The sequence below is a fragment of the Eschrichtius robustus genome, chromosome 3, assembly GCF_028021215.1.
Source record: "Eschrichtius robustus isolate mEscRob2 chromosome 3, mEscRob2.pri, whole genome shotgun sequence".
NCBI classification, from domain to species: domain Eukaryota; kingdom Metazoa; phylum Chordata; class Mammalia; order Artiodactyla; family Eschrichtiidae; genus Eschrichtius; species Eschrichtius robustus.
In genome coordinates this window covers 23,511,236-23,536,706 of record NC_090826.1, presented here as the reverse complement: position 1 = coordinate 23,536,706, position 25,471 = coordinate 23,511,236, and the positions used below count along the sequence as shown (strand labels likewise).

Sequence of the window (25,471 nt, the reverse complement as noted above, 5' to 3'; positions counted from 1 at the left end):
TCCCCCCTTATCGTCCCCCCACCGAGCCCCAGGGCTGTCACTTCCCTAATGTGCCCGCTTTACTTATTACCTTCAAGGAAGACTTCAGCCAGGAGGCAAACACAGAACACCCGCTTCTGATGATTGAAGGCATCCTGCCTCCCTCGGATGCAAAGGGAGCCCCTGCAGCCCCTGCAGTAACACACCATTAACCTCTGCCAGGGCTGGACAGCCCCCGACACCCCGACACGGTGCATCCCCTTGCCCGTGCCCGCAGGCGCTGGGCCAGTGTGGGGAGGGAGGAGGGGGTGGGGCTCGGCTTTCTACAGAGCCCAGGGGTCAGTCTAGGGCTCTGGGCTGCATAGCCAGGAATGGGGTGGGTGGGGTCCAGAGGAATCAGCACACAGCCAGTAGCAGTTCCAGGCTGTGGGAGGGATGTGCACAGTGGGCACCTTTACCCTCTGAGACCCAGTCACACCCAGCCTGGCCAGACCCATCAAGGGACCACTCCTGGATGTTCAGGCATCTCTAAGGACCCTGCTCCTAACCAGGCACTGTTCCCCGCTCACCCATCTGCCTTGACTGTGGGATTTAGCTTTCCTAGGCCTGGCTCTCAGCTTCCCCTTGGGCTCTCTGCTGTGGTACATTCCTCCTGCCCCAGTTCCATGCCCTGTCCTGGATGGGAACTGTCCTCTGACCTGGCCCATTGGGAAACACCCCAAGACCAGCCTCGGGACAGAGCCCAGCTAGACTTTTCCCTGTCCCCTCCCCCCTGACACCCTGGAAAGAAGAGTGCAGTGAGGGGAGAGCCTGGGCTGCCCTGCAGGGTCCCTCGAGGCAGTGCCTGGGGTGGACGCTGGGATGAGTGGGCGGACTCAGGGATCACACACGCGGCTCATCCTTGTCTGTTTTCTCCACAGGGCAGGGCCAAGCCCGTCTTGCTTACCACTGTGTCTCGGTGCCCAGCACACAGTAGGCCCTCAGTAAACATCAGTGCACAAACAAGGTGACCTCTAACCACCCTGCTGCTTAGTGTGTGCTCCATGGGCCAGCAACAGCAACATCGCCTGGGAGCCTGTTAGAAGTGTAGCATCCCTGGGCCCATCCAGCCTCCTGCATCAGAACTGCACCTGCAGGACCCCAGGGCCAATGGCCGAGGCACAGCATGGAAGCCCCAGCTGAGCCCTCTCTCCACCTGTGGGGAGGGCCGGGCTGAGGCGGGAGGTGTGCAGATCCAAGTGGCCTGGTGGCAGCAGGAGGACAGTTGTCACCGACGGGGGCTGGGTTGGCCTTGGTCAAGAGAGAGTGGAGTTTGCTGGTTCGGAGCCCCGGCGCTCCGTGCACGGGATGCTCTTATGATCATAGCAGACGCTGTGACTGACCCGCCCGTGTCCCCTGGGCACTCGCCCTCACACACCAAGGAAGGCGGCCCCCTGAGGACACCCGCAACTCTGTCCTCCTGTTTCCTCCACTAGAGCACGTCCAGTGACATTCACTCACAAAACAGAGTGTCCACTACACTCTGGGAGCTGTCCCAGGCTTGGGGACACAGCTCTGAGCAGGCCAGGAAAAGGCCTGTCCTCGTGGAGCTGACATTCGGTGGAGAGACGGACGGGAACAGACACAGCCATGTCCAGAGGCAGGTGGTGACACTCGCTAAGGGAACACAAAGCAGGGTGAGGGGACAGAGGTGACAGCGTTCGGGTCAGAGGTCGATGTGGCCTCACTGTGCACAGAGCGAGGTGGGGACGAGGGTCCGTCCTGCCTGAATCCCCGGCCCTGCACAGAGCCGGGCATGAGCTGCCCTTGGCCAACGCCTGCTGACTGAGCGTCCAGAGGAACGGAGCCCCCTCCCCGGGCCCTTGTGTGGGGAAGGGGCGGACAAGAGGGGCGGCTGGGGCTCATCTTTGTCCTCCCGCCCCGATGAGATGTCTCCACACGACCGTGTTCCTGGAGAACTGGGGCCCCTGCATCCTGTTTTCCCAGGACCTCCAGGCTCATTTCAGCAGATGGGGCCCAGGAGGGAGGAGGCAGATGGGGGGAGGGAGGAGGAGAGAGCAGGACCCCTCCCCACCTTCCTTTCCGAGGCAAAGCCATCACCCCCCAGAGGGGAGGAGAGTGGCTCAGAAGCCCCCCTCCCAGTGGGGGCAGATCGGGAAATGAGCAGAGAAACAGATCACACAGCAGAGAAACTGACCCAGGACGTACATTCACCTCTTGAATGCAAAGGCAAACGTTTGTGACAATACGTGAGTTCAGCCGCACGTGGTACACAGGCTCTCCCCTCACCGTCTCCATCTTGATACCTGACAGCCCTTTATTCCCTTGTATAGCGTGTTTCAAGTGCATTGTTTTTCTCCATTTGATAAAGTGTAATTTGTTTAAGGTTCTCATGGTTATTGCATGCCTTGAAAGCATACTTTTCATGGGAAGATCAATTCCAAGAAAACACTTAAAGCCTGTGGAAGTTAGATCCATTCACAAGTGCTAAGTGGGCAGTTGCTTACGGAGGGGGCCTTTGACTAAGACCAAGAAGTGATAGCTCTGCTGGGAGCCCTGGAACAAGGTTCTGTGAGCCTTTTCTTTTTCCTCTGCCTGAAATTAAAGTTCATTTTGGAGACCAGAGAAGATGATCAGAAGAGCAGACAGCCAGTCAGGTGCGGTAGACAGAGGAGGTGCTCCCAGATCACTCCTTGGAAAGGGTCTCTGCTCTGCAAAGACTGTAAATGTGTCGGCGATTTTGTGGATCCAGGGACCCCTCGTAGTGTGAATCAGTCATCCTCACGTGCATGTGGGCAGTGGGAGCCAGGAAACCTGAATGTCACCTCAATGCTGGAGTTCACTGGGAAAAGGAAGGCCAGGTGGGGGGTTGTGAATTAGCAGAGGTCATCTCTGGAAGAAGAGGGAGGGCCAGGGGGAGAGCAAGAAGGAGGGACAGACCACTTACTGTCAGGGGTAAATGATAGGGTTCGTTCCAAAGACTCAGAGTGCTGAAAAGAGGTAACAGCCAAAGCCTCATCTGATGACAGATCTCCTCAACAAAAAGAAAACATAATCCATTTTGAGTTTATTTTTGTGTATGGTGTTAGGGAGTGTTCTAATTTCATACTTTTACATGTACCTGTCCAGTTTTCCCAGCACCACTTATTGAAGAGGCTGTCTTCTCTCCACTGTATATGCTTGCGTCCTTTATCAAAGATAAGCTGACCATATGTGCGTGGGTTTATCTCTGGGCTTTCTATCCTGTTCCATTGATCTATATTTCTGTTTTTGTGCCAGTACCATACTGTCTTGATTACTGTAGCTTTGAAGTATAGTCTGAAGTCCGGGAGCCTGATTCCTCCAGCTCCATTCTTCGCTCTCAAGATTGCTTTGGCTATTTGGGGTCTTTTGTGTTTCCATACAAATTGTGAAATTTTTTGTTCTAGTTCTGTGAAAAATGCCAGTGGTAGTTTGATAGGGATTGCATTGAATCTGTAGATTGCTTTGGGTAGTAGAGTCATTTTCACAGTGCTGATTCTTCCAATCCAAGAACATGGTATATCTCTCCATCTATTTGTATCATCTTTAATTTCTTTCATCAGTGTCTTATAATTTTCTGCATACAGGTCTTTTGTCTCCTTAGGTAGGTTTATTCCTAGATATTTTATTCTTTTTGTTGCAATGGTAAATGGGAGTGTTTTCTTAATCTCTCTTTCTGGTTTTTCATCATTAGTGTATAGGAAAGCAAGAGATTTCTGTGCATTAATTTTGTATCCTGCTACTTTACCAAATTCATTGATTAGCTCTAGTAGTTTTCTGGTGGCATCTTTAGGATTCTCTATGTATAGTATCATGTCATCTGCAAACAGTGACAGCTTTACTTCTTCTTTTCCAATTTGAATTCCTTTTATTTCTTTTTCTTCTCTGATTGCTGTGGCTAAAACTTCCAAAACTATGTTGAATAATAGTGGTGAGAGTGGGCAACCTTGTCTTGTTCCTGATCTTAGTGGAAATGGTTTCAGTTTTTCACCATTGAGGACGACGTTGGCTGTGGGTTTGTCATATATGGCCTTTATTATGTTGAGGAAAGTTCCCTCTATGCCTACTTTCTGCAGGGCTTTTATCATAAATGGGTGTTGAATTTTGTCGAAAGCTTTCTCTGCATCTATTGAGATGATCATATGGTTTTTCTCCTTCAATTTGTTAATATGGTGTATCATGTTGATTGATTTGCGTATATTGAACAATGCTTGCATTCCTGGAATAAACCCCACTTGATCATGGTGTATGATCCTTTTAATGTGCTGTTGGATTCTGTTTGCTAGTATTTTGTTGAGGATTTTTGCATCTATGTTCATCAGTGATATTGGCCTGTAGTTTTCTTTCTTTGTGACATCTTTGTCTGGTTTTGGTATCAGGGTGTGGATTAAAGACCTAAATGTAAGGCCAGACACTATCAAACTCTTAGAGGAAAACATAGGCAGAACACTCTATGACATAAATCACAGCAAGATCCTTTTTGACCCAGCTCCTAGAGAAATGGAAATAAAAACAAAAATAAACAAATGGGACCTAATGAAACTTAAAATCTTTTGCACAGCAAAGGAAACCATAAACAAGACCAAAAGACAACCCTCAGAATGGGAGAAAATATTTGCAAATGAAGCAACTGACAAAGGATTAATCTCCAAAATTTACAAGCAGCTCATGCAGCTCAATATTAAAAAAACAAACAACCCAATCCAAAAATGGGCAGAAGACCTAAATAGACATTTCTCCAAAGAAAATATACAGATTGCCAACAAACACATGAAAGAATGCTCAACATCACTAATCATTAGAGAAATACAAATCAAAACTACATTGAGGTATCACCCCACACCGGTCAGAATGGCCATCATCAGAAAATCTGCAATAAATGCTGGAGAGGGTGTGGAGAAAAGGGAACACTCTTGCACTGTTGGTGGGAATGTAAATTGATAGAGCCACTATGGAGAACAGTATGGAGGTTCCTTAAAAAACTAAAAATAGAACTACCATACGACCCAGCAATCCCACTACTGGGCATATACCCTGAGAAAACCATAATTCAAAAAGACTCATGTACCAAAATGTTCATTGCCGCTCTATTTACAATAGCCAGGACATGGAAGCAACGTAAGTGTCCATCATCAGATGAATGGATAAAGAAGATGTGGCACATATATACAATGGAATATTACTCAGCCATAAAAAGAAACGAAATGGAGTTATTTGTCGTGAGGTGGATGGAGTTAGAGTCTGTCATACAGAGTGAAGTAAGTCAGAAAGAGAAAAACAAATACGTATGCTAACACATATATATGGAATCTAAGGGGGAAAAAAAAAAAAAGGTCATGAAGAACATAGTGGTAAGACCAGAATAAAGACACAGACCTACTAGAGAATGGACTTGAGGATATGGGGAGGGGGAAGGGTAAGCTGTGACAAAGTGAGAGAGTGGCATGGACATATATACACTACCAAACGTAAAATAGCTAGTGGGAAGCAACCGCATAGCACAGGGAGATCAGCTCGGTGCTTTGTGACTACCTAGAGAGGTGGGATAGGAAGGGTGGGAGGGAGGGAGATGCAAGAGGGAAGAGATATGGGAACATATGTATATGTATAACTGATTCACTTTGTTATAAAGCAGAAACACACCATTGTAAAGCAATTATACTCCAATAAAGATGTTTAAAAAAATAAAATAAAAAAATAAAAACCAAAAAAAAAAATATGTAATGACATCAGCTTCCAGCCACTGGGAAACTGTGTTTGACCCTTTTAGTGTTCTACATGTGTTACTTCAGTTTAGTCTCATAATACTTTAGTGAAGTATAATATAATTGATGTAAACTGCATGTATTTAAAACATACAATTTGGTAAGTTTTTTTATATACATCCTTGAAACCATCACTGCAATCAAGATAATCAATGTACCCATCACCCCCAAAAATCTGCATGTCCTCCTTTATAATCCCTCTCTCCTTCCCGTCTCTGCTCTCTCCCACCCCCATCCCTGGACAGCCATGGATCTGCTTTCTGTCACTATCAATGAGTTGGCATTTTCTAGAATTTTATGTAAATAGAATCATACAGCAATGTGATCCTTTATATCTGGCATCAGTGTATTTATTTTGAGATCCACTCATGTTGCATGTATCAATAGTTATTTTATTGCTAAGTAGTGTCACATTATATAAATATGCCGAATTTGTCCATCCATTGACCCGCCAATGGACATTTGGGTTGTTTCTAGTTTGAGGCTATTATATTTAAAGTTGTTATGGACTTTCATGTTCCCCTTCGGTGAATAACTGGGAGTGGATCATATGGTAGGTGTTTAACTTTGTAAGAAACTATCGAACTGTTCTCCAAATTGGCTGTATGATTTTACATTCCCACCAGCAATGTATGAGCATTCCAGTTCTTCCATACCCTTGGCAAAACTTGATATGATCCATCTTCTAAATTTTAACCATTGTGATACCCCAGGTCTGTAGAGGCATTTCACTGTGGTTCTAATTCGTGCTTTCCTAATCACTAGTGATGTTTGGCATCTTTTCACGTGTTATTTATTTGCCATTCACAGATCTTCTTTGATTATGTGTTCAACTCTTTTGTCTACTGTTTACTGGTTGTTTGTTTTGAGGGTTCTTTACATACTCTGGATATAATTCTTTTATCAGATATACGCTTTGCAAATATTTTCTCCCAGTCCATGGCTTGTATTTTAATTCTCTGACTATCTTTCAAAGAGTAAATTTTTTTTAACTTTCATTAACTTCAATTTATCAGTGTTTTCTTTTACAGACCATGCTCTTGGTGTCATCTAAGAAAGCTTTGCCTAACCCAAGGTCACAGAGATTTTTTCCTCTGTTTTCTTCTAGAAGTTATATCGTTTCAGGATTTATACTTAGATCTGTAATCAATTTTAAATTAAGTTTTTGTGTGATGTAAGGTATGAACTGAAGCTCACTTTTTTGCATAGGGACATCCAATAGTGCCAGGACCATTTGATGAAAAAACAATTTCTCTACTGAATTTCCTTTTCACCTTTGGTAAAATTCAGTTGTGCATATATCTATGGGTCTCTTTCTGGACCCTCTATCTTGCTCTATTGATCTTTCTGATAAATATGTCAATATGACACTGTTTTGATTACTTGAGCCTTATAAGTCTTGAAGTTAAGTAGCGTTAATCCTCCAAATATATTCTTTTTCACAGTGTTTTGACTATTCTAGGTCTTTTGCATTTCCATATGAATTTTAAAAACAGCTTGTACATTTCTAAAAAAACAAATGCCTGTTGGTCTTTCAATTGGATTGAGTTGACTGAGAGAACTGACACATCAATATTAGGTCCCCTGACCTTGAACGGTATATGTCTCTCCATATATTTGGATCCTGTTTAATTTCTCACACCAATGCTTTTTTTTTAGTCCAGAGTGTATAGGTCTCATACATCTTTTGTCAGAGTTATCCCTGAGTATTTAAAAATTTTTGATGCTGTTGTAAATGGTATTTTTTATTTCAATCTCTAATTGTTCATTGCTAGTAAATATACAGTTGATTTTTCTATATTGATCTTGCATCCTGCAACCTTGCTAAGCTCATTTATTAGTTCTAATAACTTAGATTCCTTTGGGTTTTCTATGTAGCTGATCACGTTGTCTGCAACTAAAGTTTTACTTGTTCCCTTCCTGTGTGGATGCGTTTCATTTCTTTTTCACACCTCATTGTACTGGCTAGACCCTTAAGTACAGTGTTGAACAGAGCAGATTCTGAAAAAGGACATCCTTCTCTTGTTCCTGATCTTAGGGGTAGAATATTCACTCTTTCACCATTAAGTATGTTAGCTGTTGGCTTTCATAGGTGCTCTTTATCAGTTTGCAAAAGTTCCTTTTTATTCCTAGTTTGCTGAGAGTTTTCATAAGGAATATAAATGGTGAATAATGAAATGTTAAAACATATGTAAAAACTGATTGGAAAATGGCCACCATACTTCTTCTCTGTCAGCATCTGTCTCCCGACCTTTGAAATATGACTTTGCTTCTCTTCCCATCAAGAGATGAGGTCTTTTTCCCCAGATCTTGAATCTGGGATGGCCCTGTGACTTGCTTTGGCCCATAGAATGTGGTAGAAGTGTGCCAGTTCCCAGCTGTTCTAAAATATGCCCAGGGTTGTTGTCTTTTTGTGTTTTTTTTAACTTTTTATTTTATATTGGAATATAGTTGATTAGCTATATGTGTGTTCATTTCAGGTGTACAGCAAAGTGATTCAGTTATACATATACACGTACCTATTCTTTTTCAAATCCTTTTCCCAGTTTAGGTCGTTACATAATATTGAGCAGCGTTCCCTGTGCTACACGGTAGGTCCTTGTTGGTTATCCTTTTTTTTTTTTTTTTGGAGTATAATTAGAGGACAGATGTGTGGACACAGAAGGGGAAGGGGAGGGTGGGATGAATTAGGAGATTAGGTTTGACATAAATACACTACCATGGCTAAAATAGCTAGCTAGTGGGAACCTGCTGTATAGCACAGAGAGTACAACTTGCTGCTCTGTGATGACACAGATGGGGGGCATGGGGGGTGGGAGGAGGGAGGTCCAAGAGGGAGGGGATTTATGTATACATATAGCTGATTCACTTCACTGTACAGCAGAAACTAATACAACATTGTAAAGGGTTGTTGTTTTTTTTCAGTCAGGTATGGTAAGACAGGCAGACACAGAAATGATTGTCGTTAAGGAAGAAGTTTATCCTCACAGATCCCTGGAAGAAAGAGGCGGAGCACACTGCACCGGGCCATCTGGGGAAGCACCAGGGTGGGTTAGGAGGCAGAAGGAGAGTAAGGGAGAGCATGGCCCAGAGTCTTTATTAGGGTTTTTGTGAGAAAGAACGGGTGAGGCAAGGTAGGTACGCTGAGTAACCTTAGGATCGGACAGTTTGAATAATTTTTGCAGACTGTGGACTATTGAGTCATCCCGAGATGTCTGGTAACTGGCTCTGGGGTCATTTAGGGCAGGGGAAATATTGGCATGGTATGTGAGAGTTTGATAAAGAAGAAGAGTGGGGTATGGGCTCTGGCTTGTATCTCTAGGTGAGTAACTTTTTTTCCTTTTTTTTTTTTCATGTCTGTCTTTGACCATAGTTTCCTTTTTTTTCCTTTTTCCTTAGGGTGCTTACCAGCTGGACTCTGCGTGGTCCCCAGTGGCCTCTGCTGTGAGCGGGGGCCTCCCTTTCTAGGGCATCCCACTCCAGCTCAGAGGGTTTACATCTGAGAGAGCACCAGTGCTATCAGCTTTCTTTTTCAAGTTTTTTTCTTTTGAGTGTGGACGTCCCTGGTACTGACACACAGTACTTCAGAGATCCCTTGCACATTGATTAGATGTTTTATGTTTTTTTATTAATTGAACCATATCCCCGGGGAGTGAGGGGTCTGAGGGGAGCCAGGGCTGGGATGATCCTTTCCTTTCCCCTCTTTTATTAAACATGGAGCCACTGGTCTCCAGGGAGGGGCCCTCCTATATCCCACTAGGTGGGGGAACAAATCGCGACAGCAGCAAGCAGATGACAGCAGAGAAGCTTGCAGCCTGAACCACAGGGATTGCAGGGCATCGCACCCCCCGGAGGAGGAGGAGGAACTCGCACTGACCCCGCAAATGGGACCCTCGACACATGGCAAAGGTTCAGGTGGCGCACTTCCCGACGACTCTACAGAACAGGCGCAAATGTGACTCCGCGAAGCTCCAAGGGGAAAGGGGAGGTGGTTTATTGACCGTCACCAGGAGTATATAACGTCCCGGGTACTAGGCACGTTCATCGAAATGACTCAGATGGCCCCAAGGCTTGTAGGTCCTGCCCAGTCAGCTGGTCAGACTCGTCCCACAGCACCAGAAGTGTGGTCACTCCTTGTCCCCTGCAGAGGGGTCTCTTGGGGAAACTGAAGTAGCTAATTACCTCCACACCCCCAGATGCTCTGTCCTGAACACCTGAAACTCTAGACCACCAGCAGCTCGGGGAGGACTCAGCTTTTCGAGTTCCACCATTTGCGGCTGGGAAATCATGGCACCACCCGACAGGAACAGCACAACGCAGTCACCATCAAGCAGCATGCACCCCGACACCTGGCTGTGCCTCTCGGGGCAGTGGCCGCTGTCTGTGGGGTCCGGTTAGTAAGCAGAGAGCAGTCTGAAGACATAGCATCTCCATCTAGTGTCAAACCACCCTGCTTTGCTGTACCAGTTGTGTTAAAATGTTCGCAGTGTTGAGCATCTTTTCATGTGCCTGTTGGCTAGCAAAATAATACAAATGAATCTATATACAAAACAGAAACAGACTCACAGGCATAGAAAACAAACTGATGGTTACCAAAGGGGAAAGGGAGGGGGGAGGGATAAATTAGGAGTATGGGATTAACAGATACAAACTACTATACATAAAATAGATAAGCAACAAGGATTGACTGTATAGCACAGGAAACTACATTCAATATCTTATAACTTAGAATGAAAAATAATCTAAAAAACATATATATATATAACTGAATCTCTTTGCTGTGCACCTGAAACTAACACAATATTGTAAATCAAATATACTTCAATTTAAAAAATATATACTCAGGGTTTTTTTAACCAGGTATGGTAAGACGTGAAGACATGTTATAAAGGAGGAAATTTAAACGCATAGATCCCTAGAAAAATGAGGCACAGCACAGCATGCAGGGCCACATGGGGAAGCACCAAGGTGGGTCAGGAAGCAGAAGGGGAAGAAGGGAAGGCATGGCCCAGAGCTTTTTTCGGGGCTTTTGTGGGAAGAAATGGGCAAGGTAAGGTAGGAATGCTGAGTAAGCTTAGGATTAGATAATCTGAATAATTTTGGCAGTTCTGGGCTATAGGGGTGGTCCCTGGTTGCCAGTACCTAGCTTGGGGTGATTTAGGGCAGGAAGAATATTGACTTGATATGTGAGAGTTAGATAAGAGTGGTCAGGGCTGTAGGCTCTGGATTGGTTGGTTTGTACATCAAAGGCATTCTCACAGGGGAGTCACTTGTTATCTCTAGGAACTAACTAGCCCTTCCTGGAGAGAACCAGGCTCTAACACAGAGCATCAAGAATATGGAAAATGAGAATATATGGTCAATCTGCCAACCCATGTCTCATAACAACTTTGTGCGCTTTCCCTTCCTCTTTTGAACTTTTATCTTCACCATGAAGATAGGAACAGGCCCACTGTCAGATGAGGCCACATGAAACAGAAATGAGCCATCCCAGCTGAGGCCATGCTAAACCAGGGACTGCCCCCGCCCTGAGCCAGTCCACAGCTGACTGCAGGTGCATGAGTGAACCCAACCAAGATCAAGCAGACCCACCCCATCAGCAGAAGTACCCAGCTTATGTACACACTCCTAAATAAGCTAAATAAATAAATAAGCTAAATAAATGCTTATTATCTTAAGCCAATAAGTTTCCGGGTTATTTGTTATGCAGTATTAGCTAACTGATACACCACATTTCTCTCACTGCAGAGCTGCAGGACTCAATAGCCTTGCAGTGTTTCCTCTAGTGCCTTGGTTCTTCTCAATCATCTCTTCACCATTATCTTTGTTCCTAAGATTCCACAGGTATCTCACCCTGCCTAAAGAAACTGAGCTGGTAGAACTCATTTCCCCCTTCCAGTGCATCCTTTATTCAACCACCCAGCAGATACTTAAAATGTGCCTACTATATGTGCCAGGCACCAAAGAATAGAAAAATGACGAAGATAGTGATAGAACCTGCCACCAAAGAACTTACAGGAGATATGAAAATTAAATAAATAATTGCAAAAATAATTACAGTGGAGTTAAACGTAGCATTTCACCCAGAATTTGTTCCATTCAGCATATAAAGTACCCCAATCTGCAATTAAGTTGCAACTACAACACTCAGCCAGAACTGTCAGAGCTCACCTTGTGAGAGAGCAGGTGTCCATAGTGATTGTAATTCACACCCCCCCATGAATAGCGGGACTCCCTCTGCAAGGGGGTACACCAGCTCCAGACCAGAGGAGTCCCGCACAGCTGTAATGAAGGAATTACAGGGTCCAGGAGAAGGAGTCTGGAGGGCTTTGAAGACAGACCACCAGGAGGGAGAGGCCGGGTGGGTTGGAAGAGGAAGCCTCCACCAGGGTCAGCCAGACTGGATCTCGGTCTCAGATCTCCCACCCACTCACTGGTGACCTTGGGAAAGCCCCTTAACTCCTCTGAGCCTCAGTTTCCCTAGGATCCTGTGAGGGTTGCATGAATATAATGCATGTGAATATGCCCAGCACAGCGCTTGGCTCAGAAAAGATGGGGTGGAATGAAATTTCGTCCACTGTGATGAGGAGACCTGGGACCAGGACCCAGTGTTCTGATGTCTGAACTCTGACCCTTCTGCCTTCCCTCCTGTTCTAGAAGCTAAACCCAGTGTCCCTCCTTTTGGACCCAACAATGAGTCACTTTACACTTGGTGCCTCCCTTGGCCATGTGCCCCTCACAGCATTCAAAGATGCCGGGATTCATCAGAGCACCGCTTCCTGGGATGACCGCAGCTCCACATCAGCTCCTTTCCCATCTCCCTCCCTCCCTCGAGATTCCACATCCTTGGGACGATAGCTGAGTGCATTTGCAGAGAGTTTCTAATGGCTGGTTGGGTCCCTCGAGGACTACTGTGCATTCCCTATAATGACATTCATTAGTCTCTCTGACACCAATACTGTTCTCAGGTTAATATGTTTAACTAAATGAGGCATTATTTTCAGTTAGAAAACTCCTGAAGAAGCATGTTTTCTCCTGGTGAACGAAGCTGGTGAATAGATTAATACCAGGCTTGAAAAGCCGACCAAGAAATTGAGTCTAACCAGCTCCTTTTTCTTCTTCAGGTATAAACTGAGCTTGAATTAATTTGAGTTAAACTTGTCATTTCTTAGAGTAAGAAACAGGAGGAAAATCCCCACTTTGGCTCTGGGATTTGTCTTCCATGTGCCTGCTGTTTCCCTCCTCCCATCCCCAGCCCCAGCTCTAAGACCAAGGACCAGCAAATGATGGCGGGGGCGGGGTGGGGGTGGGGGGGGCGAAACGTAGCATCTGAAGTTGAGCAGCAGGAGGGGCCAGAGTATGAAAGGGGAGCTCTCACGTGGCTACAGAGGCCACAAGCACAGTGGACACAGCAGGAGTCCGGCTGTCCCGTCTCTGTCATTGCCCGCTTTGTGGGGTTCACTGTGCTCAGAACCTAGTAGGCACTCAATAGACATTTGTTGAATGAGTTCAGTAGATGATCAACAAACGGCTCTTATTTACTCAAGGAATCACATGATACCAAGAGAGAGAAAGTACTCAATGTCCCAGATACATCTGGTGGGTGATTCAGTGTTTATGACTCCTGGCCGAAGGGCCAAGTATGACCCAAAGGCCAATCTCCTTTGATTAATTGACCAGTGGATATTCCCACATCACTTTTCCCAAGGGCACTTAGAGACACTGCCAGCCATAATATGCCAGCTGGTATGCACTACCCCTTCTCCCAGAAATGGGCTTCCAAGTCATACCAATTCAATGCTGTGTTTGCACAAAAGTCAGGTGGCAGGAAGGGACTCAGCACCCTTGCTGTACCCACCCTCCCCACTCACTCCGGACAAGTCCAGCCCTGTTTCCATTGCATTCAGAGTCAGGGGTGGGAGTGTTTGCTATGGAATGAATGAGGGTTTTACAGGCAGGCAGAGTTTATTCCAAACTCACTTCTGTCCCCTCCCCAACCTGAGAGAGCTTGGGCAAGTCCCTCCACCACTCTGAGGCTACGTTTACTTAGTTGTAAAGTGGCAATAATGCTGCATTCTTTTCTGTGTCACTAAAACGAATTAAATGAAACCACACGTGTAACACAGTGAGTGCTCGGTGAATGCAAATTTAAATTGGAAGGAGATGATTTCATCAGGCACTTCCCAGGATTTTACCTTCTGGCCTCCTCAAATCTACCTTCCCTCCTGCAGTTCTCCAGCCCAACTGATTCCAAGTTGTGAGTCTTACCATGGGATCTCCTACCCTTCCTGGCCCATCTTTTCCACATCCCTGGTCTCCCACTCTGTTGGCTGTAGCTGCTCCTACAGGGTCTTGACAGCCAGCCCATCTAAGGTCTTAGATAATAACCTGACCACAGCTTGTGAATGTGCCCTTTAGTGTATCCAAGAGTGCCCCTCCCACCATCATATGGTATCATGGTTGATGGAGAGAGCTTAGCTTTGGCGTTCTCTTTCCTGGACCACCCAGACCTAGGACAGACACAGTTTCAGGGCCTCATCAGTGAGAAAACAAAGCTAACATACCATTCACCACTGCTGTTTTCTCTCCAAAGACCCCTGTCATACATGGTTTCCAAGGCTTAGTTGGGGAGGGCACCAGGAGCCTGGCACATTGGGGAACCATGAGATGGTAGAAATAATAATTTTAGGGTGGATGGCATGAGGTTCTGAAGCCAATTGTGCCCTCCTCCCCTTGGCTGTGGGGGCCTGGTTGTAGAGACAGGCCCTCACTCTCCTTTAGAACCTTGGATAGTGGCCGTGCTGGCCTAGGTTCTAACTCCAGCTTCCGTATGTCTTTCATGACTCAAGGAATAGTAAATTAATATAGTGAAAAGGAATCTCAGACAGAGAGTTTAACAATCTCTCTCTTCATTTTACAGGTGAAGAAATGCCAGGAGTGTTGGAGTAGTGATATAAATGGATAAAATGGTCACTGGACTAAAAGGCCAGTGACTTGGATCAGCTTTATATCCCCTTGGGGAAAATATATTCCCTCCATGAGCCACAATCCTCTGATTCTAGGATGCCTGGTTTGATGTACAATGCAGGTGCTATCTCTGAGTTCCACAGCCCTGATTCTGTCCCCATATGGGGAAAAGCACCCAAAAGGCTTGTGAGTCTGCTGATTGCCCGCCATATTTTTGTACTCCAAGTATTTTATCCCTTCTGTTCTCCTATACAGAAGATTCTTGATGAATGGCTAATAAATGTGGCCATATTCATCAACACCAAACTAATTAGATTTTTTAGAAGCTTCTTTAGCAGACACCTCATGAGACATTGAAATGTTTTTCAACAGGTCAAGAAAGCAACTCCCAGATTCAGAGAACATTCCAGCTGGAAGTGTTTTGGCAATTGTTCTATCCAAACTTCTGTATTTTAGAGATGAGAAAACTGAGGCCCAGGGAGAGAAAAAGTCCTACCGAGGGTCCCTCTGTGAGTTAGTGGCAGAGCTGGAACCAGAACCAAGATCAGCTCCTGGTCCCCAGCCAACAGCCCCATCTACTTCCCTCTGCAAGTGCTGCAGAAATCCACCCAAAATATTTCAGTCATGTCCCTGGGCTGAAGACCCTAAAAATCAGCCCTGCTATGATGATAGCTAACAATAGCAATGATGTCACTGTGTGTTGGCTGCTTTGCACTCATTATTCCATTGACCCTTCATGGGAGCTCTATGAAGTAATCCCCGATGTTAGTGGCATTTTAAAGATGAGGAAATTGAGGATAAAGATACTTGGCTGGTTGGTGTGAAATATGAGATACGTGTCAGTGCTCTTAACCACATGGCTCTTTACTTCTCGAAGTCCCTCTAAGCCAACTGCAGCTTCAGCTTATTCTACCTACTCCAAGACCTCACCCTACCTCGCCTACCCCCAAATCTCTGCTTCTCCAGTTGGTGGATTCCCAGGCACAGCACCTTTTTGAATGATAAGCCAACCTTCCTAGAACGTCCATACTACTCAAAGATTTAGTGGAAGTTTTTTTTAATTCAAGAAAATACAAATATATAATGGAATACAGTGAAAATTAACATGACTTTTTTCAAGATCAGTGAGCAGTCCTCAAAATGTTCTGTTCCGTGGTGGCTCATGTCTGTCAATGTCCTCAGATTCCCAGAGAGCATTCACTACCCCCTGCCCTAAGAGGGTTTTGTAAGAAAAGTTTCAGGAGCATTGCGCTTAATAATAACTGGCATCCTAAAGATCATCTAAGCCCACAATAACCTTAATCCCTAAAGGTCAACTGGATCATAAAAGGTGTGACCCATGCGTGTACCTGGGGAGAGCACTCCAGGCCACAGGAACCACAATTGTGAGGCAGGAGGTGGGAGTGTACCTGGCATACTCGAGGGTCATCAAGGAGGGTTGGTCCCCATGTGACTGGGGCAGAGTGGGGAGGGAGGGTTAGGGGAGGGGAGGGGAGAGAGGTCACAGACATCTTAGGTGCCCGTGAAGGACTCTAATCTGAAGAAGATGGGAGCCATGGAGGGTGTAAGCAGAAAGGACCTGGTTGCACTGACACTTTCATAGACTCTATTCTTCTGCTCCATGGAGACAAGACCATAGAAGGCAAAAATGGAACCAGGGAGAAAGTTGAACAGCTCCCGCAATAATCCAGGCAGATGTGGTGTGTGATAAAGGTGGGACCTTAAATAAACGTATTTTCCAGGGTTACCGTAAGGATCATGAATAATGAATAATAACTAAACAAACAAGCACCCAGCACGGTGCATGGCACATTGTAGGCCCTCAGGAGATGGTAGCTATTATCATCAGTAAATGGAAAGGGCTGATAAATCTGAAATCAAGTCTTGTCGCTGCCTGTCTTCATCTGAGTCTAGTAGCTCCGTCTGGTCTCTTGAAACAAACCCTCAGGCTGCAAAGAGAAATTGCTGATGATGCAATGCAGCAGGGAGTCCCTGGCCTAGGTCTTCCCATCACTGGGGAAAGGCTTAGATAAGTGATAAAACACTCACATTTCACACGTTCAACATGTACTCAAGCAACGTCATCTGGGGTGTTTTTAAGGTGAAGGTAACCTTTTAAAATAATTTGCTCTCTCCTGACATAAAAATTAAAGTAAAAGTCTGAAAGCAACTTGAGTTCTCCCAAATCAAAGCCCTTCACTTGTCATAAACTTTTTTGATGGCATTTTTAATTACATCAATAGCATGCTATGTTCACATAGGCAATAGATCAAGCGTGCTTGCTTTGGAGTGAAGCTGACAGCCAGTTCAGATGAGAAAGTGTGGCTTTGGGTGAGTCGAAAAAGAAAATAGGGCCCCAAGACAAATCAGCTTCCAGCTTTTCAAAGGCAGCGTTCATGCTTGTTGGCTTTTGTTCTTTCTGAGAATATCAGTCAGAAAATTCCCAGACGAGGTTGAACATCTCCCTGGAACATAGAGTAGGAACCACATTGAGCAAAGACATTGATCCTGAGTGGAGCTGGGAGCTGGACCACAGCTGGCTGGGTGACCTCGAACCCATTGCTCTACTTCTCCGGGCCTCAGTTTCCCCAATGTGTAAAGCAAGGGGTTGGGCCAGTTGGTCTCTAACAATCTTTCTGAGTCTAAAATTAAAATAAGTCAAAGAAAAAGTGAGACAAAGGAAAGTAAGTGAGCAGGGAGTGGAAAAAAGGAGGGAAGTGGAATCCTGAAGGGTGATGAATAGAACCAAAGTGAGGGAAGCACCACCCTCTGAGGGAATGTGATGACCAACCCAGGATGGGTTAGGCGGCAGGGTTTGTTAACCCCTTCACCTCCACCGGCTCACTCAATCCTCTGCATAGTCCCAGGAGGCCGGTCTTTTTATCCCCATTGCATGATTGTGGCACCCGAGACACAAACAGGTGAAGGGACTTTCCCAAGGTCACACTGCTGGAGAATCAGAGAAGGAAACAGAAGGAAATGTGGGTTTGGCTGACTGCAGTCCCTAGAGAGGGTCACAGAGGTGAGACTCTCCAGATCTTCCAGCTCCAACTCCAGGGCCCTTGCCATCAGTCTCTGGATTCCTAACAGCCCACTGGACATGTCCTCCTGGATGCACTGATGGCACCTCCACGTGTTCTAATCACCAAAATTGGTGCTATCACCTTCCAGTCGCACAGCTAGACACGAATGCATTGGAATTTGAGCCCAGATCCAACTCATTTTAAAGTTCAGGTACTTTCTAGCCTATGACATCACCACCCCCACTCCACCCCCAGTAAATCAGATGCCAGGTTCTATGATTCTCTCCATGTGAAGTTTCCTCTGTCAATCTCTTCCTTTCAAATCTGACTACCCATCTTTGAGTCACAACAAGAGAACCCCAGGCAATATCTCAGACACTACTCTGTGAACTGTGCAAGGGCAGGACCTACACCTGGTTTATCAAAGACCCCCAGTGCTCAGCAGAAGGCCTCAGCCATGGGCCGGTTACCCCAGGAGGTAGGTCAGGATGCCTGGGTACCTCATCCCCCAACAAAGTCCCGAGGGTGGGAAAGGCAGCCAGGCTGGGCCAGGTCCAGATGACCTGGCCTCAAGCCACTCACCCAGAGTGGCTTGAGAATGTGTCCCCAGAACCAGGGCTGGAAGGAGCCAACAGCAGAACCAGGGAAGAGGAAGACCTTCACTGAAGCCCCAAGGAGGGGCAAGACTGGGAAGGAGCAGTGAGCACCTGGGCCGGGGGCCTGAGACAGACCAAGGGTGAGGTGAGGTCATGGGGAAAGCGAGTGATTCAGGGGCACGTCTGTGGGGAAAGGATGGGCCTCACACACTGCTGGTGTGAAGACGAATTGCAATAACCACTTTGGAACACTGTGTGATGGTATCTTTTATGACTGAACATACGTATAGTCATATATACATATACTATGTGTACATATATATATATATATATATATCTCAGTATATGTGTATATTGCTATACATATGTTCATGAAATAGTCCATGAAATCCAGAAATTCCACTCCTAAGTGTCCACCCAGCAGAAATTCATCCATATGTTCCCCAAAAGACACACGCAAGAATTCCATAGCAGCACTGTTCATAGCAGTCCCAAAGTGGACGGTACTCAATTTCACCTGGAGTTAGATGGGTAAATAAATAGTTGCATATTCAAACAATATACATATATCATACATCAACATGAGTGAACAATGTACAACTCAACGCAGAAACTTGGATAAACCACACAAACATAATGTTGGACAAAGTGGAAACAAGGCACGTAAGAGCACAAAATAGTTCAAATCCACTTGTATGAAGTTCTGGATCAGGCACAGGCAATATACAGTGTTAGACATCATGATATTGGTAATCAGTATCAGTAAGCTTGGAGGGATGGTGACAGGCTGGGCTACTGGTAACATTCTCTTGCTTGACCTGGTGCTTGTCCTACAAGTATATTTAGTTTCAGAAAATTCTTCTAGCCATACACTTATGATTTGTGTACTTTGCTCTATGTATGTTTTACATTACATTATCCTATAATAAAAAGTTGGCTTTAAAAAAGATAAGCCCCAAGGCCCATTCTACTGAAATGCCTAGAAAATGCCAGAGAGGTGGCATGGCTGCAATCACACCAGACAGATGCACCCCACACATTGCATATGAACAAACCGTTCACAGTCGAATGATGAATGAATGAAGGGATGGACAACTACATGAACCATTGAATAAATGAGTGAACCAGGGAATAACAAACAAATGAAAGAATGAAGTGATGAATGAAAGAGCACATCCTCGAGTGGTAGGATGAATGACCCAATGAAGTAAAGTGTGAAGGAATGAAGGAGTCGCTGGTTGACTGAGTGAGGAACTGGGTACATAAATAAACAAGGGGAGAAAGAGTGAATGAAAGTACAATCAATGGAAGGAAGAATGAATAGCAAGGAATAAATGAACACAGGATGAGTGTGTGAATAAATGAATGAAAGAAGCAATAAATACATGAAAAACAAAACTAGTACTAGAGGTGAATGAGTGCATATAAAAAACAATAAGCAAATGCATAATTGTACAAAGGTGTAAATGGAGCACTGGTTTCATGTGTTCTGGCTGGACATGAAGGGGAAGTATCAATAACCTTGAGGAAGCATCTCCACTCAATTTAGACGTAATAAGAATATAATTGCAAATATCACTGGTGCCACTGAGTACGCCGCTCGCTCCCCAGGATTAACTCTGCTTTCAGTGGGAAGAGCTAAATAGCATTGACTACATTGTTTTCCCAATTATGTTCCAGATAATTACCTATTATGTAGCAAACCCCCAGCATGATTTTAATAATCACTATTTAAATAACACATTTTCATTGTCTCCTTGCAAGTTAAACTCTGGTTAGTATAATTACTGTCAGCGTGGGAAAGTTTGCTGTGTGGCCTGGGAATGAGGAAGGGGGTTGCGTCATCACCATGATTGTCCCATAGGCCCCCGAAGCCAGGTGATGCTGAGGACGGAGCTCAGGTTTGGGGAAACGTGGATCCAGGACATGGGGCAAGTCCCTCCCCCATCTGGGCCACCTCTGTCAGCTCCCCTGAGAAGTGAAGATGGTCTCCAAATGCCCAGACTCCCCGGGTTATCAGGGAGCTCTCACTCCAGACCCAGGTCAGGGTCAGAGTTAGCCACCCCTCAACTGTTTCCCCACAGCTCAGGCACATCCTCATCACAGGGTAACAGGGTCTCCACTTCTCCCCCAGGGGCAGGACCCATTTCGTCCTCATCGCGCACTCAGCTCCCAGCGCAGGGCCTGCACACAGTAGGTGCTCAGCGAACGCTGGAGGAGGAACGCATGGATCTTGCTGTGCAGTGTGGGTTTGAGAAGCCACTTCAGTCCCTTTCAGAACCATGAGGTTTGATGAGCAGGCGGCCACTCACCACGTCCTCACGGAGCTTCTCACGGTGGCCCCGTCACTGATGCTCTCCCAGGTGTCACTCCTTCCCTGGACTCCGCCTGCGTCTGCCCGTCTCAGCCCCTCCCCCACTCCCTGTGCGCTACCTCTAGTATGTATGGAAACCGGTGCGATTGTACACAGAGTCTCAACGGGCTCTGATGCCAGGCCGGGGCTCTGCTCTGATCAAAGTGCATGAGGGTTAACGTGTCTCCGGGTCCCCACAGTGACCCTGACCCAGCCCAGGTATTGATGAGAGGTCAGCATGGGGGATGGAGGATGGGGGACGGACAACTGCGGAGTCCCTCATGAGTGCCTGGAGGAGCTGACTCCCTGACAATGACCTGGATGCCACACCTGCTGTCTGTCGTGTGGATTGAATGCTGTGTCTCCAGTCTGTATCCATGATTCTAGAATTTCTGCCTCCTTCCAGAGTGAGGGAGAGTTGGAGAAGGACTGTCCAAGAGGGAGACCGGGCTCCTCTTCTTAAGTTTGCTACATTTTTCGAATTGTCCTTGATCATGACAAATTGCTCCTAAGAGAGAAGAGAAATAGACAGATGTGGCCCCTTTGAAATGAAGTCAAGTTTCCTTCTACACAATCGGACGTGGGCATTTAAAATGCCCTTTCACATGGTTAGTGTAGATTCTACAGTAATTGAGTGACTGGAGAGTTTGGCTATTTTAGTGGTATAGGAATCTTGGATTCTCAGCTCAGAGGATTCTGCCCCTTCACAGGCCGGGAAACAATGTTTGCCCTGATCTCTAGGTCACAGGGTCCCTTTCTGGCTTCCCTCTTAAGTGGGTAAGGGAAATCAGGATGAAATTCCCAGGGGGATACGGAGATGATTAAGGGGGAAGAGCCAACTTGTCCCACTGGGGGAAGGAATGAAGATGGCACCATGATAGTTTTAATTATCTGAATTAATTAATAATAAGTATTATCACTCACGTGGATTGAGAGATTTCCATATACCAAGCACTGTTCTGTGTATTAACTTATTTAATCCTCATGACAAGCTCATGAGGCTAAGTACCACTATCATTCCCATTTTACACATGAGAAAACTGAGGCACAGAGGAGTTGAGTGGATCACAGGAAAGGGAGGTAGGTGGGGTGAGGGCCACAGACTTGGGAGTCAGGCAAGTCAGAGTTCACATCTCTCCCCGTTTTGCCACTCATCACCTGTGTGGCCTTGAATAAGTGACTCCAAGTCTCTGAGCCTCAGTTTCCTCCTCTGTGAAATGGGGAGATAGGGTATGACACCTGCAGAACCTAGAGTGTGGTAGGGGCTGCAGAGATGAGATGCCCGTCTCCTCTCTTGAAGCTGGAGTCAGCACCAAGCCCCCACCTGTTGGATTTGCGCACATTCAGGCCTGGGCATGATCAGAGGAGGATGCTGGTCCCTCAGCAAGAGATGGATTGTCTGAGCCAGGACTGCCGCCAGGTCTGTGGGTCAGAGAAGATCTAGGGACACATAATCCCAGTGCCATTTCTTGGTGGAGCCCCATCCCAGCAAAGGGCAGTGGACACTCAACATCTATTCTGAAAAGCTTTCCAGCGGAAGAGCTGAGTTCCCACAGTCAAGCCCAGAGTTCTGGGTAAATGGAGTGGAACAGCTGGATTGTGGGGTAGATGCAGTCAAGTTCTTAAGAAACCACCAGACTGTTCTCCACTGTCATTGTAACATTTCATATTCCCACCAGCAATGTGTAAGGGCTCCGTTCTTCCACATCCTCACCAATACTTGTTATTTTCAGCCTTTTTAATTTTAGCCACTCTAGTAGGTGTGTAATGCCCTCTCAATGTGGCTTTAATTTTCATTTCCTTGATAACTAACAATGTTGAGCATCTTTTCTTGTGCTTATTGGCCATTCACAGATCTTCTTTGATTACTTTTTAATGAAAAACACATTTGCATCCAAACTGAAATTATGTTGTCAGCAGTTAATTATCACTTGTCAAGCAACTGTGTGCCCAGATTGTGGATTTAATTTTCATACAGGTTTGCAAACGCCTCGTTCCTCATGTTTGACGAGGCCTCTGTGAGCGGGAGACATTCATTGTTGGAAATGGTGCTTTTTTTAAAGCAGTTTTAAAAATAAATAGGTTTTCTTGGTGTCCGAATTAGGGCTCTTTGCAAAAAACAGAAAACCAGTGTAGCTTAGGCAAGAGGAAATTGTGTGTGGATAGAGTACCAGGCTTGGGGTCGGGGGGAGCGTCTCATGGAAGACCCTGCCACACTAGAGCCTGAAACCAGGGCCTGCAGCCCCCGCTGGGACCCTAGACAGCTGCTCACTGCCCACCCCACCCTGGGGGCTCATCTCAGCTTCTCTCTGGGCACTTGTTCATCCTTCTCTCTATGGCTGGTTTCCCTGCTGCTCTCCTCTCATTGCCAGAATCACCTCCCTCCTCCCTTGAAACCACACATCCTCAGGTCAAGGGCCAGCAGAGACGGACCTGACTGGTGTGTCTCATCCTCCCTTGGCTGCTGACCCGCCGGTGCCCTGAGAATCCTCAGCCTCTCGGATCTGTAAGTGTCACCAGGTTGACCTGTATCATGTGTGTGTTGCTTGTCGTCACGCAAGTAGAGCTCTTTCCTCGGCTGGGCAAGGAGCCAGAGCAGGAGGTGTCTCTGCCTAGCAGTGGTGGAGCCGGGGGCCCGAGGAAGTGGGCTCAGGGTAGGGGGCTCATTAGAGCTGGGAGCAGAATCCATTCCTGACTCCTGAGAGGGTGAGGGTTGCCACCCACTCCACCCTCTTCATCCTCTCCCTCCGAAGGTGAGTTGGGTAGAGCGTGGGGGATGGGAATGACACTCACAGGCCCCCCCCTCCGCTGCCTTGTGGGCTCACCTTCCCCTGCCTCTGACTGCGGCCAAACGAACACATCTGTGTGTCACGTGAATGGGTGAGTGTGTGTGCGAGGGGGAGGGGTGTATGTGTATCCGGGGGGAATACGTGCCTGTGTCCACGTGTATCTGCATCTGTCTCTGCCTGTGTGTATCTGTGTCTCTGTGTGTGTCCATGTGTGTGCTGACCATATCTGCACACCCGTCTACACATACAGAGGTTCTGGATGGAGCCCATTGGGGTCTGACTCCAGGCCCCCGGGACCCCCAGTCCAGTGCTCTCTCCACTTCCCACGCTGCCCCCCCATTACTGAGGAGAGCGTAATGCACCCCAGCCCCACCTCCACACAGACCACCTTTCTCTCCATCCCCAGCTGTAATTGACATAAATGCCGTTCTAATTTCTAATCATTTTGTGCAATTTGCAAAATGGTTTCTTTGGTTCCTGCAAAAGGGGCTACACAGTCGGCTCTGCTGTGCTTCTCCCTGGAGGATTTTTATGAAAATGATGTGGCAAAAAGTGTTGTCTTATAGTTAAGCAAAAAGAAGGAAAAAAATAATAGAGCATCCTGAGGGGGAGGGAGTGCAGAGAGAAGACAGGTGGTCAGGGAGCATGCAGTGATCACAGGAAGAAGATGAGAAGCCTGTTATTTCAGCAAATCATTTCTTAACTAAGGGTTAGTTCCATTCATGTACTAATAGGCCAGCCTCGCCATCTCCTGTGATGGGAGTTTTTTTCCTTCCTTTCTTCCATCCAGCCCCATGGCCCTCAGCCCTCACCACTCCCTCCCAGGAACATGGGGCTGACACCAGTGGAAAACTCAGGGGTGGTTTTGCGTAAAAACAGATGTGTTCAGAAGAATCTTCCATACAGGCTGGGAGCAGAGATGCAGGCGTGGGCCATGCAAGTGGGAGAGACTGAGGTCAGATATCTGACCCTGGGCCGCCCACTTCCCTGCTCCTCCCTCCTGCCCCTGGACACTGGCAGCTCCCACAATGTTTCTCTCAGGAAAGAGGGTAGATGGCCTTTCTTGCTTTTATTTTTATTTTCAGAGTAGCATTTTCACATGGATAACTATCACAACTTCCATTCCAATTTGATGAACATCTGGGAATCTGGTAAGAACTCTTTCCTCCACCGCTGGGAAGCAGCCGGCTCCCTCCACGTGTCCCTGAGATGCCAGGAGTGAGCAGTGAGGCACGTGAGCGAGGAGAGGCCTGAGCAGGACCGGGAGGCTCGCCCCGCCCCGCCCCGCCCCGCCCCGCCCCGCCCCTGCCCTCTGCCTTCCCCCGCCCTGGATGAGGGTCCTGCTGGTAACAGGTAACCCGGGCAACCTCTGCGTTGTCCCAGGCCCCTCACAGACCTGGTTGCCGAAGAGTGAGTAGAACAGAGCATCACAACCCCGTTCTGCCCGAGGGGCGAGTTGCCCAGCCCGCGTCACGGCCAGTGCACGCACAGGCAGTGACGTTCCTGACCCCAGGGCAGAGACGCCCCTCCCTTGGCCAGCGGAGCTTCTGTGAGAGACGTTTCTGGTGGCTCCAGTGGCCGTGCCCAGTGAGGAAAGCAGGTGATCTGACTACCCACCGCCACCCGCTAACCTGTGCAGGTGACGGGCCTCGTCTGCGGGGGGCTGTGGCTCTGGTTCCGTCCTCATGGTTCAGGCAGCTGCGAGCAGAGCAGGCAGACCCTGTCCGCATCCTGTAGCACCTGCGGGGTTGGTCCCACACCGGCCCACGCCCCCTGTCCCGTCATTCCCTCTGGCCTCCCTGGTGAGCCTGCCCCAGGCAGAGGGAACAACACGTGCCAAGGCTCAGACGTTCGGGTGGCAGAAGAAAGACCAGTGTGCCTGGGCCATCTTGAATGGGGGGATCAGAGGCGGACAGAGTCAGACTTCCCTGGGCCTTGGCGGCTGCATCAGGAATTCAAGACTGGAGCTGAAGTGCCA

The 25,471-nt window shown here is 47.0% G+C and overlaps 1 pseudogene; it reads right to left on the bottom strand.

The window, feature by feature from the left end:
* Positions 1-25,180, bottom strand: part of LOC137760540 (cytochrome c-like) — a 38,030-nt pseudogene extending 12,850 nt beyond the window's left edge.
* Positions 25,181-25,471: the final 291 nt, after the last annotated feature.